Source organism: Vulpes vulpes, chromosome 3, assembly GCF_048418805.1.
Source record: "Vulpes vulpes isolate BD-2025 chromosome 3, VulVul3, whole genome shotgun sequence".
NCBI lineage: Eukaryota > Metazoa > Chordata > Mammalia > Carnivora > Canidae > Vulpes > Vulpes vulpes.
This window is the reverse complement of record NC_132782.1, coordinates 122,245,183-122,266,188: the sequence shown is the minus strand read 5'-3', so window position 1 is coordinate 122,266,188 and position 21,006 is coordinate 122,245,183.

Genomic DNA, 21,006 nt, shown 5'->3' with positions numbered 1-21,006 from the left:
AATAATCAATAGCTTTGAATGACACACTGGACCAGATAGACTTAACAGATATATTCAGAACATTCCATCCTAAAACAGCAAATGCACATTCTTTTCAAGTGCACATGGAGCATTCTCCAGAATAAATCACTTAGACCACAAAACAAGCCTCAACAAATTAAAAAAGATGGAAATTATACCATGTATCTTTTCTGATCACAATGCTGTGAAACTAGAAGTCCACCACAAGAAAAAGTCTGGATGACCACCAATAGATGGAGATTAAATAACACACTACTAAACATTGACTAGGTCAAGCAGGAAATAAAAGACAGAATTAAAAAGTACATTGAAATAAATGAAAAGGAAAATACACTGGTTCAAAATCTTTGGGATGCAGCTAAAGAGGTTCTAAAAGTCAAGTTTACAGCAATACAGGCCTATCTTAAGAAGCAAGAAAAATATCAAATAAACAACCTAACCTTACACCAAAAGGATCTAGATAAAGAACAACAAACAAAACATAAAAACAGTAGAAAGAACAAAATAATATTAGAGCAGAAATAAATGATATAGAAACAAAACAAAACAAGGGGGTGGGGAAAAAAGAAACAAAACAAAACAAAACAAAAAAACGATAGAGCAGATCAATGAAACCAGAGGCTGGTTCTTTGAAAAAAAAAACAACTCAATAAAACTGATGTTTCTAGGCTGACCTAACAAGAAAAAAAGGGAAGCGACCTAAATGAATGAAATCATGAATGAAAGAGGAGAAATAACAATGAATACTACTAAAATACAAACAATTATAAGAGAATATTGTAAAAAAACTATATGGTAACAAATTAGACAACATAGAAGAAATGGATAAATTCTTAAAAACATACAAATTATCAAAACTGAAACAGGAAGAAATTGAAAATTTGAGCAGACTGATAGCCAGAAGAGAAATTGAATCAGTAATAAAAAAACTACACAAACAAAAGTCCAGTACCACATGGCTCCATAGGTGAAGTCTACCAAACATTTAAAGAAGAGATAACACTTATTCATCTCAAACTATGCCAAAAGATGAAAAAGGAAGAAAAACTGCAAGGCCAGTGTTACTCTGATACCAAAACCAGATAAAGTTACCAAAATAAAACAAAACTACAGGTCAATATCTCTGATGAACATAGGTGCAAAATTCTCAAAAAAATACTAGGAAATCAAATTCAAAAATACATTAAAAAATAATTTGCCACAAACAAGTGGGATTTATTCCTGGGTTGCAAGGGTTGTTCAATATTCACAAATCAATCAGTGTGTGATACATGACTTCAGTAAGAGAAAGAATAAGAACCATATGATCCTTTCAGTAGAAACAGAAAAGGCATCTGACAAGGTGCAACATCCATTCATGATAAAAGCCCTCAACAAAGTACGTTTAGAGGAAATATACCTCTACCATGTAAAGGCCATAAATGAAAAACCCACAGCTAATACCATCGTCAACAGAGAAAAACAGGAACAGGTCCACTGTTCAAGGATATCCACTCTCACCACATTTAGTCAACCTAGTACTGGAAGTCCTAGCCACAGCAATCAGACAACAAAAAGGAAATAAAATGCATCCAAATGGCAAAGAACAAGTCAAATTGTCACTATTTGCAGATGACATGATAATGATATTCTATATAGAAAATTCATCAGAATGTCAAAAAACTGCTATAACTGGTAAAGTCAATCTACAGAAATCTGGTACATTTGTATACACCAATTTTGAAGAAGCAGAAAGATAAATTAAGAAAACAATAACAAAAAGATTTACAGAAATTATTTTCAAAAGTAATAAAATATCTAGGAATAAACCTCACCAAAAGGTGAAAGACCTGTACTCTGAAAACTATAAAACAGTGATGAAGGAATTGAAGACAACACAAAGAAATGGAAAAGCATTCCAGGCTTATGATTTCAAAGAACAAATATTGTTAAAATGCTCTACTCCCCAAAGCAATCTACATATTTAATGCAATCTCAGTCAAAATACCAACAGCATTTTTCACAGAACTAGAACAAAGAATCCTAACATGTGTATAGAACCACAAAAGTCCCTAAATAGCCAAAGTGATCTTGAGAAAGACAAGCAAAGCTGGAGGCATAACAATTCCAGACTTCAAATTATATTACAAAGCTGTATGACCACAACAGTTATGGTACTGGCATAAAAATAGACTTTCTACATATGTCTCCTGAGGCAAGGGAAACAAAAGCAAAATTAGGCTACAGTAGTCACATTAAAATAAAAAGCTTCTTCACAGTGGAAGGAAACGGTGAAAAAATTAATGGGTAACCTACTGAATGAGAGAAGATATTTGCAAATGACATATCCAATAAAGGGTTAGTATCCAAGATATATAAAGAACTTATTAAATTCAACACCCAAAAAGCAAATAATCCAATTAAAAATGAGCAGAAGACATGAACAGACATTTCTCCAAAGAAGATATCTAGATGGTCAACAGACACATGAAGAGATACTTATCATCAGGAAACTACAAATCGAAACCACAATGAGATATCATCTCACACCTGTTAGAGTGGCTAAAATCAAAAACAAGAAACAACAGGTGCTGGCGAGGAGATGGAGAAAAAGAAACAGTCATGCACTATTGGCAGAAATGTAAACTGGTGCAAACACTCTAGTGCAAAACAGCATATGGAGGTTCCTCAAAAAGTTAAAACTAGAACTATCCTACAATGCAGCAATTGCACTACTTGATATCTATCCAAATACAAAAATACTAATTCAAAGGAACGCTGCACTCCTATGTTTATGGCTGCATCATTTACAATGGCCAAGGTATGGAAACAGTCCAAAGGTCCATTGACTGATAAATGGATAAAGATGTGGTATATATGTATACAATGAATTATTATTCAGTCATCAAAAAGAATGAAATGCTCCCATTTGCAATCAGGAAGATGGAGCTAGAAAGTAGGATACTAAGCAAAATAAGTCAGTCAGAGAAAGACAATTACTATATTTCACTTGTATGTGGAATTTAAGAGACAAAACAAAGGAACAAAGGAAAAGAGAGAGAGAGAGAGACAAACCAAGGAACACCCTTAACTACAGAAAATAAACTGATGGTTCCCAGAGGGAAGAAAACTTAAAAGAAAAACTTAAAAAAAAAGAAAAACTTCTTTTTGGGTGTCTTTTCAAAGTTGCAGAAAACAAAAGTAACATGGGTGTAAAATTGATAAAGCTTACAATTTGATTTCCTTCTACTGTCATACTTCCACTTGAAACAAAAACAACAAAGAAAAACATGTTGTTATTAAATAAATTATTTCACCTTGCAGTGAAAGAAAGAACCTATTTGGAGAAAGAAAAGGAGAAAGAAGCTGAAACTGGGCATTAAACTCTTACACAAACCCAAATTATGAATGAAACCATTAAGATGAATGGTAACTTTTATGTCCTATGCAATGTCTTTTCTTAGAGTGTGCAATTTTTTTAAAACGTAGTCTAGAATTTCCCTTGACACATGAATATTTATTTACCTCTTATTTGCACCAAAATATATTCATTCAATTTATACTTATTGGATGTCTTTGACATACTGCCACCATTCCCATAGATCTTATGTCCTCTTGGCATCACGAATATCAATGGGTTTTAGATATTGTATATGGTTACCTTTTTAATATAAATTTCTTATTTTTTACAATGGTTTATGAAATTTTTGAGGAAGGAGAAACTTCTTTTATCCACTTCGAGGATAAAAGACCGTTCCAAAGTCAAATCAGAATGTTTTTGAAATCCAATTATGTTCTAGGCCATGGTTTTTTTGGTCATGGTTTTGATTTTAGAACACATCATTCTTAGAACACTTCTCTTTAGAATAAATATATTTTCTTATACGAATATTGGACCCATTTTTTTTTACTACCTCTTGGAATATTTGACACATTAATTGAATCTCTGACTCTAGAGTTTGGATTAAGGTGCCTTTAGTTACTTTCTATTGGCACTTGAGCAAGTAAAATCAATAATTTTGCTTGAAACCAAAACACATTGTAGATCAGTGAAATCTATAGTTACATGTATAATGCAAAATTAAAATATTACATAATGTAATGGTTACTTGATTTGTGTCAGAACTATAGAAATAAAATCTTATTTTAGTTTTTAAAATTTTGTATATACCATGAATATTAGATTACTATTCATTCCAAGTAGCATCCAATAATCCATTATTTAGTTGCAAAATGAACAAAGACTGTGTATAAACTAAATTGACTCGAAGAAAACAAAGAATGTCTACTTTTACCCAAAACTTCTGAATTTTAATATAAAAATGGACTGAAAGAGCAATGAAACATTTTTCCATTAATGAAAACATTATTTTAAACAAAAAGAGATGGAACTGCATTATAATTAAGCTCCTCATGCCAAGTTTACTATATATTCTAGGTCAAACAAGAAGTTTAAGAATTTGAACCGATGATAGGTCAATCTCAGAGCACATACATTTTTAATAAAACTATTTTGTTTGCAATTGTTTATGTGGCTTCTTCATATGGTCAGCAGCTGGGAGTTACATAACATCAAGACCATGAAATGTTCTGCATAATTCTCAATGTTCTCCTTCTGCAAAATCATTACAGTAGCAGAATTAAGAATTTAAGCCTTAGATAAATAATGCATTTAAAAATATACCTGAGGTATTCACAAGGGCTCTAAAACTGAATGGCTCTATCAGAGTTAGTGCAGGGATACGGGATGGCAGCTGACACTGTGGGCTGTATGGAAAAGCATGCATTTTAGGAACAGACCTGTTTTTGTCTTAATTCTCCTTTTTACTGGCTGTGTAGTTCATGCTAATGTATAAAATAGGACAATTAATACTAGTGTAGGTTAGGCTGCAGTAACAAATAACCCTAAAACCTGAGTGGCTTATAAAAGGAAAGTTTTTTTTTTTCTTTTCTTTTCTTACTCAGGTTATATGTTTGTCATGACTTGACAAACTCTCTCATATCTGCTCACTCTGTAACACAGCCTGATAGGGAAATCACTATCCCAAAGTTGTTATTAGCTGAGTCAGGGAAAGAGCTCCCACAAAATAATAATGCAATCCAGAGGTGACATATGTAATTTCCACTCACAATATATTGGCAATGTTTTCATCATATCATCCCTGTTAGCTGTAGTGGAGTCTAAAAACATTCCTACTAGGTGCCTAAAAGGCAGAGATCCAGAAATACTAGATGCAGTATGAACAATTGGCAGAGGGTTGTTGATAATTTACTAATAATCTGCATAAAATTCTAACATAGTGTTTATGAAATGCAATGGTAAATATCTGAAAACATTCTTCATTAAGTTTTGCTACTAAGAATACAGTATTATTATTAGGAAGAAAGAATAAAATAATATTAGCTATGAGCAGAATTTGTTTATAGGCCTTCTTATGTTAAGTATCTTTGGGGAATATATGTTAAAAATACACAAAAGATATCTTCCTTCATTTTTAAATATTTATGATGGCATTTCTATGCCTTGTAAATTATCCAGTTAATATGAAACCTAGAAATTTAGTCAGAAAATTAAAGAACTTATGTTTGCAGATATTATTTGGATCTTTTCCAGATTTATGAAATATAGCAGGGGAGTTTTTTCATACAGCAAAACTTTAATGTTCAAATAAAGAGAAATCAAACTATAAATTTTATGGTTCGACTCTAATTTTTTTGAGAATTAGACCCAGAAAATTAATTTTCTTTCCCAAAGGCATGCAATTATTTGTTGGTGGGAGTGGGGAAATCATGTCCTTCATATTTTCTCACTTTATTATTAGTGAGAGAGATAGAAGGACTACAAATATGTTTTAAATTCTGAAAGTTCTGTGCTTTCTAAATTGTTCCACACAGAATAGTATGTATGGTATTAAAATTCCTAGAATGAACAAAGAAAATACACTGCTACATTTCCAAAAGTCTACAAGACTATGACAAACACTGTATTCATTGAATATTTATTATAAGCAAAAAAATTATATGTTCTAAGTACTTATTTTTCTTATAACTGGAAGTCTGTACCATAGACTTTTAAACTACCAAAAAAAAAAAGATAAATTGATATATTTTCAAGGCATTTTGTTTAAAGCCAAAAAATATTCCTGAAAAAAAGAGATTTTACAACCATAACCATATTTGATATTTACCTAAATGTGAAAGTTTGCTTACCGCTTACCTAAACTGTGTATAGCTCTCTCAAGATGAACATCTGTAAATTAAAAAATACATGGGGCAGCCTGGGTGGCTCAGAGGTTTAGTTCCACCTTTGGTCCAGGGTGTGATCCTGGAGACCCGGGATCGAGTCCCATGTTGGGTTCCCTGCATAGAGCCTGCTTCTCCCTCTGTCTATGTCTCTCTCTGTTTCTCTGTGTCTCTCATGAAAAAATAAATGCAATCTTTAAAAAAAATCAAATAATAAAAAATACTAAAACACATATCTAGTAATTCTCCAATAAATTCATAAATCCAGTGAATTTTAAGGACTTACAAACATACATAAATATACATAGTACTTGGGAGATCTTTTTAGGGCATGGCAATTGTCAGTCATACTGTCAGAAGTAATTGAGAATGGAGTTTCTTTTTCAGAAGGAAGAGTTATATATTCCATTTTCCTATCCTTCAGGCTTGGATAACTGACCCAACGGGGTAAAATATATTATATTCTAACTCTTGTCATATAATATTACTCTGGCAAGGTCAACTGTCGTAAACTTTCCCAGGACCAGAAACTGATTCTTAATCCCTGTTGAGAGATAAACCTGGATGATATGAGTTGTGAGATAAATACAGACACATTGACTCTGTGGTCAACACTCAAGCACACTACTTTATTGCATCTCACTTGAAGCTAAAGAATTACCAAGTCCCAGGAATATAATGAAACTACAAGTTTTGTTGGGAGGCAGGTGAGTGTTTGTTATCCTGATATCTGAAAACTAGAAACAAGAATTCTTGGTGTTTACTTATTAAAAACAAATGTAAGACTGCTTAATGTAATGGTCAATAATTCAAAAGTGAGCTTAAGAAAGTAAACTATATAGTCTATAGCTAATATCATGCTTAACAGTGAAAGACTGAATGTATTCCTCATAAAAAGAGAAATACGGCAAGGATGTCAGCTCTAACCACTGTTATTCAGTATGGCACTGGAATGCCTAGACAGTTGATACAGAAAGAAAAGGAAATACAAAGGCATACAAATAGGAATGGAAGATATAAAATTTTTCCCATTTGCCAGTGACTTTATAATCAACACAGAAAATCCCAGGAATCTACAAAATGAAAACAAAGACAAAAAGTAAAACAAAACTTCCTAGAGCTAGTAGCGAGTTCAGCAGGGTCTCAGTATAAAAAATCAACATAAACTGAATTTCTATATAGTGGAAATAAACACATGTAAACAAAAATGAAAAACAATACCATTTATAATAGCTCAAAAATGAAATACATTAAATCATGTACAGTATTTGTATACTGAAAATTACAGAACATTGATGAATGGAAAGAAAGAAAAAAATGAAAAAAAATTTCCATGATTTTGAAAACTCAATGAAGTAAGGATGTTGACTCTATCCCAACTGATCTATAGGTTTAATATAATTCCTATCAAAATCCCAGTCACATGTTTTGTCTATATTAAAAGTTTATCCTAAAAATTATACGAAAAGGCAAGAAATAGCTAAGACAAAAAAGATGGATAAAATGAGAAGTCTCTCATCCAACATTAAACATTATTATTTAGCTACAGCAATCAGACATTATAGTATTGACAAAAGATAGATACAGAGATCAATGAGACTTAATAGAGGGTATAGAAATACAGCCAATCAGGCAGCCCGGGTGGCTCAGCGATTTAGTGTCTGCCTTTGGCCCAGGGCATGATCCTGGAGACCTGGGATCCAGTCCCACATCAGGCTCCCTGCATGGAGCCTGCTTCTCCCTCTGCCTGTGTCTCTGCCTTTCTCTATTTCTGTGTGTCTATGAATAAATAAATTAAATCTTAAAAAAAAATACAGCCAATCGCTACCACAAAAATATAGCCAATTGATATTTTTAACAAGGTACGCAAACTATTAAATGGAGAAAGATTTGAGGTGGCTGTGTAGTGCAGTTGGTTGAAGGTAAGAGTCTTGATTTTGGCTCAGATTATGACCTCAGGGTCCTGGGATCGAGCCCTGCATCAAGCTTCCCACTCAGCAGGGAAAAGCACAATAAAAAAAATTTGATAAACTGGACACCTGGGTGGCTCAGCAGTAGAGTGCCTCCCTTCAGCCCAGGGTGTGATCCCAGAGACCTGGTATCAAGTCCCACATTGGGCTCCCTGTATGGAGCCTTTGTCTCCCTCTGCCTGTGTCTCTGCCTCTTTCTCTCTGTGTCTCTCATGAATAAATAAAATCATTTAAAAAAATGATAAACTTACTTAATCAAGATTAAAGATCTTGTTATGATGATAAAAAAGCAATTTAGAATGGGAGAAAATATCCTCAAATCACATATCTGAAAAAGGACCCATATGTAGTGTATATACAATAATTTCAAAATGCAACCGTAAACATAAACACACACACACACACACACACACACACACAATCCAATCAGGAACTGAGCAAAAGAGATGGAACAGACATTTTACCAAAAAAGAATATACAGATGGCATATAAGCACATAAGCACATGACAAACACATTCAACATCATTAACCATTTAGTGAAATGCAAGTTAAAAACCATGTCAAGATATGAACAGTTCATATAAGTTTAAAAAATAGTGACAATGACAAATCTGATTAGGCTGTGGAAAAATTTCATCATTCAGAGACTGCTTGTGGGAATGTAAATATAAATGGTACAGACACTCTGGAAAATAGTTTGAGAATTTCATTTTAAAAAATACACTTTTCATACAATCAAACAATCCCAATCCTGGCCATTTATCCCAGAGAAATGAAAACCCAGGTTCACATATACAACGTATATACAAAATGTACCATGAAGGTTCACAGCAGTTTTAACTTGTCATAACCCAAAACTGTAAATAACCTAAATGGCCTTCAAAAAAACTATGGCACATCCCCCAAGGAATGTAGTATATCATAGAATATTACTCAGTAATAAAAATGAATGAATTATTGATACACACACAAACATGATATCAACAGAATTATATTGAGTGAAAAAAACAATCGCAAGAGATTATGTATTGTAGGATACTATTTACATAATATTCTTGAAATGATAAAGCTATAGTGGCATACACGGATTAGTGATTGACTAAGGTTAGGGACATAGACGAGAAGGATAAAGGATGGAAGCAGTAATAAAGGAGTAGCCTGAGGGAAATTCTTGTGGTGATAGAATAATTCTGTATTTTGGTTATGGTAGTGGTTAAATAAAAGAATGTATGTGGTGAGCTGGTAGGGAAGTACACACAATAAAAATGAGTGCATGCAAAACTGCTGAAATCTGAACAAGGTCTGGAGATTGCACCAGTGTCAACTCCCCGGTATTGCTACCCTACTAATTGTGTAATGTTGCCTTTATGGGAAACTGGATGAAAAGTACATGGGACCTCTCCATTACGTTTGTAATTTCCAGTGAATTTATAATTATTTTAGGTAAAAAGAACACACTAAGAAAAAAACAAGAAACAATATCTATAATGTTAAGATAGAATAATATACATGAAAAATTCATGCCAGGCCTGGTAGGCTGGCTAAAAGTGCAGAGGAGATCTGATTTTGGAATACTTTGATACCAGTACAAAGAAAATAACAAACAGATATAATGTTTACAGTACCACAACCTTTAAGAAACTGTTTAAAACAAAGTTACAGTTCTGAGGCTCTCAGATATTTGTTTCCTCTGGAGAAAAAATACCATATCAGGCTTGCACTGTACGTTTGGGATCAGTGTGGTATTTTCACTCAGTGAAAAATAAGCTTCAGATAATTATTTTATTTACAGGAACATGATTATTTTTATTTTTTATTTTTTTTATTTTATTTATTTATTTATTTATTTATTTATGATAGTCACACAGAGAGAGAGAGAGAGGCAGAGACACAGGCAGAGAGAGAAGCAGGCTCCATGCCCCGGGAGCCCGACGTAGGATTTGATCCCGGGTCTCCAGGATCACGCCCTGAGCCAAAGACAGGCGCCAAACCGCTGTGCCACCCAGGGATCCCCATGATTATTTTTAATGATGATATTTACAATATAAAAAGCATGTGTATATCCTCCTTTGGTGTTTTTGTTTTTGTTTTGTTTTTTTCTCAAGGGGTTTATAAATAAATTATCTTGTTAATCCCATCAAAGTTTGCGACATGCCCTCAGCACACACACAGTCAAGAATAAATTGGAGTTAACAGATTAAGTGAATGGAAAAAATTATAACCCAGACTTTCTGGCTTTAATTTCCCTATTTCCCTAATAGGGATTTCCCTATTGCTATATAAGTCTGACTCCAAAGGCAATATATAGTTTTTTATTTACTTTATAATTGTATTAGATTGTAACAAAGATGAAATTATTTACAATGAATTATTTGCAATTATTTACAATATTTCTATACTTACACATTCTTTGGGTTTGATTTGTAAGTCTTAATATTTAAAAATATAAGAACATTAAAAGGCATAATCTTCAATGGAACCTGGGATAAACTACTTTGTAACTGAAGAATGCTCATGTTCTAGAATAAAGTTGTACACCTGTGTTTGCAGTTTGGATTCATAAAGTCACAGAATATAGCATAACATTTTATTTTATACAATAAGTAAAACAATTTTTATAAAATATAAAAGCAATCTATAATATTCTAATTTAGTGAAAGCATCATGAAGGAACAACAGGCATGATGATGAAGGCCAGTCTCTCAAAAGCAAATTACAAAAAACAGTAGGATATTTATAAAGACTATGTCAACTCTCAAATTACTCTTATCATCTGTCATACTAAATTGAAGGTGGAGAGCATAATAGACTATTATGTGAAGGCAATAATTTGCTAAAAGATGAAATAAAATAAAATGATAAAATGTGTTTTTACATAGAAAATTAACAACAAAAAACGCTGCAGTCACCAAGAAAATGCTCCTCCTCAAATTGGTTACTTCCCCTTGGTTGCACCATTTCAGTTCCCACACGACATTCAGTAATTTTTATCTTGAAACGTTAACAGCCTTAAACTTATGACCTTCCAGGGAATTTGGCAGATCAGGACTACTACTGCAAAGATAAGGGGATAATTTAGTTTTTCAAATATGGTTTGGGTAAATGTCAAGACATCTATTACTAACGTAAAAACTCAAATGTAGAACACCTTCAAAAAGTTCTACTTGATGATATAAAGAGGAAGACCATCTGTGATCAGTATTTGATGAATAAAAGAATATTTTGACTGAATTTTTTTCTATTTGGAAGTTCCACAGTTTGAATCCAATTGGAGTATAAAAATCTAATCACTTGACATTTCAAGTTTCATTAAGCCCAGAGAAATACGAATTCACTACTGGGTGATTTTTTGTTTCATCCTCAGTCCCTGTACCGCTCTCCAAATGACTAGTTAATAAAAGACAACAAAAAACATAGAAAACTAAAAATAAATAAATAAAATTTTTAAAAGTGCAATTACATTTATTTCTATAATAACAAATAGCAAGCTAATAAAGGAATCAAGAACTAAATTTAATTTTAAAACTTAAATAATGAAGGAGGTTAACAAGTGGAAGCTAATAAATTCAGATTACTACATGAGGTTCAGGTCACAGGAGATTAAGGTCACTCATACATTCTTCAATATAAGAAGAGCAGGATTAGTAGCTTGAGAACAGGGGTTTGGAAAAAGAAATATCTGAATTTGACTTGTATTCATTTGCCATGGACATGAACAATACATCTTACATTTCCAAGTCTCAGGTTCCTGAGCTGTAAAAGTGTGTCACAAATAAGACCAATTTCATTGGACTGTTGTCAGATTTCAATCATAGGACTTAATCTATTAGAGTGTTTTTAAAAACATTTAGAATAAAATAATTATCAATAAGTCTTAGCTATTTTGAGTCCCACATCGTCCTCAGAAGAATGGAAAAAGGTACACCCTCTCAGTGCATTTCTATTGACAGATACCTAATCAATGGCTTTTTGGGAAAATTGAGAATAAAACACAGATTATTTTATCTAAAAATTAACCTCTTCATGTGCAAACCTGAATCCACTCTTTGCAAAATGTTTGTTCATGGTTACATTGTCATGACATTAGTAGTTTTCCTGTAAACAAGTTGGTAGTGGAACCAAATGTATTTGGTTTAATGTTGGGGTTAATTTGGGGTTAATGTTGAATTTGCTAGACAATAAAAAGTATTGTAGACCTGATCATATTATGAAAATGAGTGCATGCTTTTTGTGAAAAATTTGAAGTGCAGAAAGGAGAAAATTGGATTTATTTACTATAGTTTATGGCCTGCTATTTTTTACATTTTTTTCATGAGTATTTTGCCATGTCATTAAATTGTCAACAAAGTCCTCATTTTTAATGGCTGCACAATGAATCCAGTGAATTTTGAAAACTACAAGTTATGTAGCTTCTTTAAATCTTAGTTTACTTGTCTGCGGCTTGGTGGTGATAATAATAGCCACCCCAAAAGATTAGTGTGAGGACTAAGTGACGCAATACTTCTGAAAAAGCTGGAATGGTAAGCTAGAATGCATTATACAAATGGTATTTATTATTAGATCTGTGAAGCCAGTAAGAAGAAAGAACAAAAAAATGTGATGAGGGCAGCGCGGGTGGCTCAGTGGTTTAGTGCCCGCCTTCAGCCCAGGGCCTGATCCTGGAGACCCTGGATCAAATCCCGCATCGGGCTCCCTGCATGGAGCCTGCTTCTCCCTCTGCCTGTGTCTCTGCCCCTCTCTCTGTGTGTGTCTCTTATGAATAAATAAATAAAATTAATTTTTAAAAAATGTGATGGGGTAGATATTAGCAGGTAAAAAAAAAGAAAAAAGGCTTTGACTGCTATTTTATAGCTCTTTCCTACTTCAAGAAGAGGAATGGATTTCATAATGTATTTTGTTTTTGTTTTTGTTTTTTACTTCTACATTTGTATTGCTACAATATAATTAGAATAAATCCTCCAAAATGTTAGAAGGTAGAAGAAATATCAAAGTCTACAAGTAGGCAGAGAACAAGAAGTAGGAAGATTTATATAGAGTGGTTACTTTATTTTTAAGGATTGAAATATATTAAATTCATTTAAATATTTGTTTTTAAAATTTTAGTTATATTCCAGGTAGTTAACATACAGTGTAATATTAGTTTTAGGTGTAAAATACAGTGATTTAACACTTCCATAACACCCCATGCTCATCACAAGTGTACTCCTTAATCCCCATCACCTATTTCACCCATCCTCCCACCCACTTCCCTTGTGGTAACCATCAGTTTGTTCTCTATAGTTAAGAGTCTGTTTCTTGATTTGCCTCTCTCTTTTTTCCCCTTTGCTCATTTGTTTTGTTTCTTAAATTCCATATATGAGTAAAATCGTATCTTTGTCTTCCTCTGGCTGACTTATTTTGCTTAGCATAATACTCTCTAGCTCCATCCATGTTGTTGCAAATGGCTAGATTTCATTCTTTTTATGGCTGAGTAATATTTTATTGTGTATATAGACCACATCTTCTTAATCCTTCCATCATCAGTAGACATGGGCTCTTTCCATATCTTGGCTATTGTATATAATGCTGATATAAACATCAATGTTCATATATATCTCTTTAAATTAGTATTTTTTTTGTTCTTCGAGTAAATACCTAGTAGCACAATTGCTGGATTATAGAATAGTTGCATTTTTAAGTTTCTGAGAAATCTCCACACTGTTTTCCAGAGTGGCTGCACCAGTTTGCATCCCCACCAACCGTGCTAGAAGATTCCTTTTTCTCCATATCCCTTCCAATACCTGTTGTTTCTTGTGTTGCTTATTTTAGTCAGTCTGACAGATTGTGAGGTGGTATCTCACTGTAGTTTTTTTTTTTTAAAGATTTTATTTATTTATTCATGAGAGACACAGAGAGAGAGAGAGTCAGAGACACAGGCAGAGGGAGAAGCAGGCTCCATGCAGGGAGCCTGACGTGGGACTCAATCCCGGGACTCCAGGATCACACCCTGGGCTGAAGGCAGCGCTAAACTGCTGAGCCACCCGGGCTTCCCTCACTGTAGTTTTGATTTGTATTTTCCTGATGATCAGTGATGTTGAGCATCTTTTCAGATGTCTGTTGGCCATCTATATGTCTTCTTTGGAAACAATGTCTATTCATGTTTTCTGCCCATTTTTAATTGGGTTATTCATTTTTGGGTATTGAATTTGATAAGTCCTTTATATATTTTGGATACTAACCCTTTATCAGATATGTCATTTGCAAATATCCTCTCCCATTCAGTAGGTTGCTTACAAGTTTTGTTGATTATTTTCTTTGCTGTGCAAAGTTTTTTATTTTGATGAATTTCCAATAATTTATTTTTGCTTTTGTTTCCCTTACCTCAGGATACATATCTAGAAAGAAGCTGCTATGGTCAACATCAAAGAGGTTACTGCCTGTGTTCTCCTCTAGGATTGTTTTATGGTTTTGAGTCTCACATTTAGGTCTTTAATCCATTTTTAATTTATTTTTGTGTTTAGTGTAAGAAAGCGATCAAGTCTCATTCTTTAGCATGTTGCCGTCCAGATTTCCCAGCACTCTTTGTTGAAGACACTGGTTTTTTTCTGTTGGATAGCCCTACCCACTTTGTCAAAGATTAATTGACCATATACTTGTGGGTTCATTTCTGGGTTTTCTATTCTGTCCCATTGAACCATGTGTCTATTTTTCTACTAAAAAAGATAACCACAGGTTAAAATCCCTGATGAACATGGATGCAAAAATTCTCAATAAAATACTAACAAACCGAATCTAAAAATACATTTAAAAAATCATCTACCACAATCAACTGGCATTTATTCCTTGGGTTGCAAGGGTGGTTTAATATTCACAAATCAAATTGGTGTGATACAGTACATTAATTTAAAAAAGATAAGAACCATATCATCATTTCAATCGATGCAGAAAAAGTATTTGACAAAGTACAACATCCATTCATGATAAAAACCCTCAACAAAGTCTGTTAGAGGGAATAACCCTCAATATAATAAAGGTCATATATGAAAAAAAAAACACAGCTAACATCATCCTCATTGAGGAAAACAGAGATTTCTGTAGTCAGGAACAAGCCAGAGACATCCACTCTTGCCATTGTTAGTTAACATAATACTAGTAGTCCTAGCCATGCATAGCAATTAAACAACAAAAAGAACTAAAAAGGTATCCAAATTGACAAGGAAGAAGTCAAGCTTTCACTATTTGCAGAGGATATGATACTCTATATAGAAAACCCTAAAAACTCTATCAAAAAATTGCTAGAACTGATGATAAATTCAGTCAAGTCATTGGATACAAAATGAACAAATAGAGATTTGTTGCATTTCTACATATCAATAATGAAAAAGCAGAAAGAGGAATCAAGGAATCAATCCCATTTATAACTGCACCAAAACCCAAAAGATACCTAGGAATAAATATAACCAGAGGTGAAAAACTTGTACTCTGAAAACTATAAAACACTGATGAAAGAAACTGAAGATGACACAGAGAAATGGAAACACATTCCATGCTCATGGATTGAAAGAACAAACATTGCTAAAATGTCTGCAGTACCCAAAGCAATTCACACATTTAGTGCAGTCCCTATAAAAATACCAACAGTGTTTTTCACAGAGTTAGAACAAACAATCCTAAAATTTGTATAGAACCTCAAATATTTTTATATATTCATGCTTATAATTTAAGTTTTTGAATGGTTTGAGATATATTTTTCTTTAGAAAGCATCAAAGAGCAGGGACCATCCCTCATGCTACCCTTACTCCTATACTTTTTAAATTAATCAATTAATTAATTTAATTAATTAAAATATTTTATTTATTTATTCATGAGACACACACACACACACACACAGAGAGAGAGAGAGAGAGAGAGAGAGGCAGAGACACAGGCAGAGGGAGAAGCAGGCTCCATGCGGGATCCTGACGTGAGAATTGATCCTGGGTCTCCAGGGTCATGCCCTGGGCTGAAGGAGGTGTTAAACTGCTAGCCCCCCCCGCCCCCGTGTTCCCTTTTTATTGTTTATAAGTAGGTTCCACACCCATTCTGGAGCCCAATGCAGAACTTGAACTCATGACCTTGAGATCAAGAATCAGATGCTCAACTGACTGAGACAATCAGATGCCTCACTCAGCTCCTGAATTTCTTTATTTTGATTAAGTTCAGTATTCAAAAATATTCTTTTGGTGTGCAGGAATATTTTAATTTTATAGTTATAGGTGAATGATCTAAAAAAGAAGTAGTTTGTCTCAAAAATCTCTTGATAGTGTTTCTATCATAGTAAAATACCAAAAAAAAAAAAAAAAACCAAAAAACATTAAGATGGTTGTCGGTCTACTATTTCTTGGGAAATTTCAGAATGTTGAAATATGTCAAAGAGCCACACACCCAGTTTCATTGCTCTGCACAACCACCTGCTTTATCTTAGTAAAATTCAATATGAGTAAAGACAAGTCATGTGTACCAAAAGCAAATCATATGTATGTATTGAGCTGAATGATACAAGACTGAATTCAACCACCAGTTCTCAGTAGCAAGCCAATTAATCTTCTTGGCCTCAGTCTCTGTCTTAAAAAACAAATTCTTTAATAGTTATTTAATAATGAAATTATTCTTATAATTATACAATTCTTACTGTGATTTTAATTACAAGTATGTGAATCCTTATTTTATATCATTTAAGTATAACTAGCATTTGCTTACGATGCAAGTCAAATCCTATCCCATGTATACAAGGCTATGTTTTGTAGCCATTTGTCATTTAAAATAGAATTTAGACAAATCTTCCCTCTATCTCTTTCTTCACCTCAATCATACATCATATATTCTTTCTCTGATTTTGTGGTCCTCACTGAGCTCCTCTAAATCTTCCCTGTGTTTTTTCCATCATCACCATCATCTCTTTTTAAACTTTCTTTCTCCTCTTAAAGAGACATAAAATTATGTTACCAATGTAACTGGATTTGGCTTCATTTTTTGAAATTACAACTTGGGTCTCATAAAGGCTACTTACATTAGCTCAACACTTCTCTAAAGTTTGTGTAGAAAAATCAGTGTGAAAGAAAAAAATATGACTGTTTTCTCCTTTTGTGAATATTTTAGAAGGGAAAAATAAGGAATGATATATGAACAAAGAAAACAGTGTTTTAAACATCATATTGTTTACATTCCATTTGGGGAAATATGACTTACAGAGAGCAAACAATAGAACCTCACACACAGTTGAGTCAACAAGTATTTATAGAGTGGATAATAAGTAGCTAACCAACTGCTCCAGATGTGCTGGTGGTCCACAAGAAGACTGTGGTTTAGAGCACAGAGTACCTATGTGATCTATTGTGCCTCCAAAGACTTTTGTTTAAACATTATGAGTTCCTATGAGAATGGTTGGTATGTTGGACAGGGATCAAATCTGTCAAATGCCTTGAAGACTGTTAGTCTTCCAAAGAGGACACTATAATAAAGTTAGAGAACCTAGGATGGAGCAAAACCAAAGATAAACGAGTCTGCTAAATGAGACTTCACTCATTGTCTGAATTAAGCACTCACATCTGAAGTCCTTTCCAAAGCAGGCAAATTTGATCCTGCTTAATTTAGAAAAGCCTCTGAGAAAGAGTTATATTTGAGCTTGACTTCAAAATCTTATGCTTTCCCAAGCTACAAATTACTACAATACTTTGGTAGATTTTACCACATTATTTTTGTCTTCTCCCAAATGATTTAAAATCATATTATTACATGAATTCAAATTAATTTCATTGTGATTATTGTTTTTGGACTCTGACACTCCCAAAATGGTCCATGAAAGTTGGTCCATTATTTGTTTTATTTTCAGCTCCTGGCACTTTGTGTTCACTAAATAAACTAACCTTTGGGTGATACAGAATAGGAATTAATCTCAGGAAGCTTTAAAACCCATGTTGCAATAGCTGATTTGTTGAGTTTCTTTGAGCAGGCAATCACTGATGTTCATTTTCAATCACTAAGTTGAGAATCACTCCCATAGTTCTTCCCCATTCCCCAACATCACATGTGCTCAATGAAAAGCAGAGGTAGCCACATTTATGCAGACCAAGAGAATTTTTAAGCTCTATAGCTCCCCTTCTGTCTCAAAACTCCCCTCTTCCTGCCTGGAATTTCTTGTTTCTAACCAGAGTGATTATTGCATAGGTTTTCCTCTTTCTTTACCTTGAAACTGATAAATAACTTTAATACGCTACTCAGATTTTAGTTTTGGTTTTGGTTTTACTTCTGAATATTGCTGCCTGGATCACTCATTTTAATGACCTGCACTGTGACACCCAGGAAAAACCAGCTCAGTACCTCCTCCCCAGTCCCACTCCATCCATAGCCCAGAGAAGGACAGCTAGGGAGGGATTGATTCTAGCTTATATGGAATTAAAGAATTTGACAGGTTTGTTCTAAGACTGTGATTCACTTGGGACTGCCCCGTGGAGCCTGAAGGGACAGAGAAAAAATGATCCCCTCCTTCCTTTCCTAAGGTCTAACAGTTACAGGGAGTCGCTAAAGTGTTCCTAGTCATGTTGTGGCATGTCCTGAAGAGGTTTTTAATGTGTGACAAATGATCTTTGTAAAAGACTTTTAAATGATTCTTTCCTTTTTTATGTTAATTTAACAAATCTACTCAGAATAATTTAAATACATTTTCTGATATACTTTTCTAGCATCTTAAGGCTAGTTAAAGAAGAACTAATTTTGATTAACTAGTTGTTTCCATCTCTGCATTATCTCACAATGAAATACTGGCTGGTTGGTTGCTTCTTGTGGTGTTTATGAACCATAGCTTTGTTTGCCTTTTGATTTCTGACAAAACTACTCAGTAAAGCAGAAAACCTATTAAAACTTGATTCCTAATTTATTTTCTTTATAAGAAAGATATGTAGAGTATTAATATGAATTTTTGGGCTAGGCGTTTTCTCTTGATTCCAAGATTATTCAAGTGTTTTCAATCTCTTTACAATCAAAAATAGTGTTTTTTAAACAGTTGTGGTTATATTTATTAATGGCTTTTCTCAAACTCATAATATTGTGTGTTTAAAATAGTTATCTCTGTTTTCTAATATCTTTTTTGTTTACAATTTTAGAATATTAATAGGAAAAGAAGAGAGATTCCAATTCATGTTATTGCTGTTCTGGAAAATCTCCATGATCTGTTAGGTGAAAAAAATCACTGACCTTAATACTCTTTCCTGAATTCCACAAAATATATTTCCAATAATCTATGGAAATATCCAACTTAATATCCTCCAAATTGAACTTATTATTTCACCTCCAAGAACCTCTACCTCAACTCAATTCTCATTCTGTTATCCTTATCTATCCTTATCTGTTTCATCTTCATCATGTGTTTTTTTTTTTTCAATTCTCCAAAATCAAATCAATCACGAAAAACTATTCACTTAATCTCTGAATTGTGGGCAGCCCAGGTGGCTCAGCGGTTTACCGCCGCCTTCAGCCCAATATGTGATCCGGGAGTCCCGGGATTGAGTCTCACGTTGGGCTCCCTGCATGGAGCCTGCTTCTCCCTCTGCCTGTGTCTCTGCCTCTCTCTCTCTCTCTCTCTCTCTGTCTCACATGAATAAATAAATAAAATCTTTTTTAAAAACCCTATCAAATTCTAAAAAAAAAAAAAATCTCAGAATTGTTTCTTGAATCTGACTTTTCCTATCAATTTGTACTAGTGGCCCCTTATTCTCTGTCACTTAGAGTATTGTATCATAACTATGTCTCACTTAGATTATTAAAATCATGCTTTAGCCACCAGAATTTCCGTCAACTGTCCATCTCTCTGTCTCTTTTTAAAGATTTTATTTATTCAATTGAGGCAGAAAGACACAAGGAGGGAGAAAGAACATGAGCAGGGGGAGAGACAGAGGGAAATGGGTCTCAATCCCAGGACCCTGAGATCATGACCTGAGCTGAAGGCAGATGCCGAACTGTCTGAGCCACCCAGGTGCCCCTACCTTCCACTTTTCAGGCAGCTACTATTTATCTTCTTTTTTAGTATTTTATTTATTTACTCATAAAAGACACACAGAGAGAGAGAGGCAGAAATATAGACAGGGAGAACAGGCTCCCTCCAGGGGGCCTGATGAGGGACTCGATCCCAGGACCCCTGGATTACCACCTGAGCCAAAGGCAGGCACTCAACCACTGAACCACCCAGGTGTCCCTATATTTATCTTTTTATAAAATAAATCTCTATTAAATTATTCAATTAGTCCATCATTCTTTCACTTTTCCAAAATTAAGGTAAATTTGATTTTGCTTTCCTTTTTAAATTGCCCATTAGAAATTTTTAGCCACATTTATGACTCATTCACTGCAAAAGTGTAAATTCAATATTCAATGCATTGGTACAACAGCTTCGTTGTTTACTCCATTTTATATAATCTTCTTTAGTTTTCTATTTGGTCTCATCGTTGTCTTACAATATGTATAACTTCATAACCAGGATTATATTATACCAAGAGATGAAGCATATATAAAGTCACTCATGGGCATTTCCAAACCTAGTCTTACTGGCTTCAAGAATCATTCTGGGCTTCTCATCACTCCTAAGATAAAGTACAAACACCTTAGCTTGGTTTCATTGTCTCGCCTCTATATTCTTGAGCATCAAGTCCCACAACCCTGTGTTCAGAAACACAGATTTTCTAAGGACTCAGAATAAGTCCTAGCTTTTCAACTTGCCACGTCTTTATATTTCTGCTGATATTTGCAAACATGCTCTGAGAAGCACAGTTATTTCACAA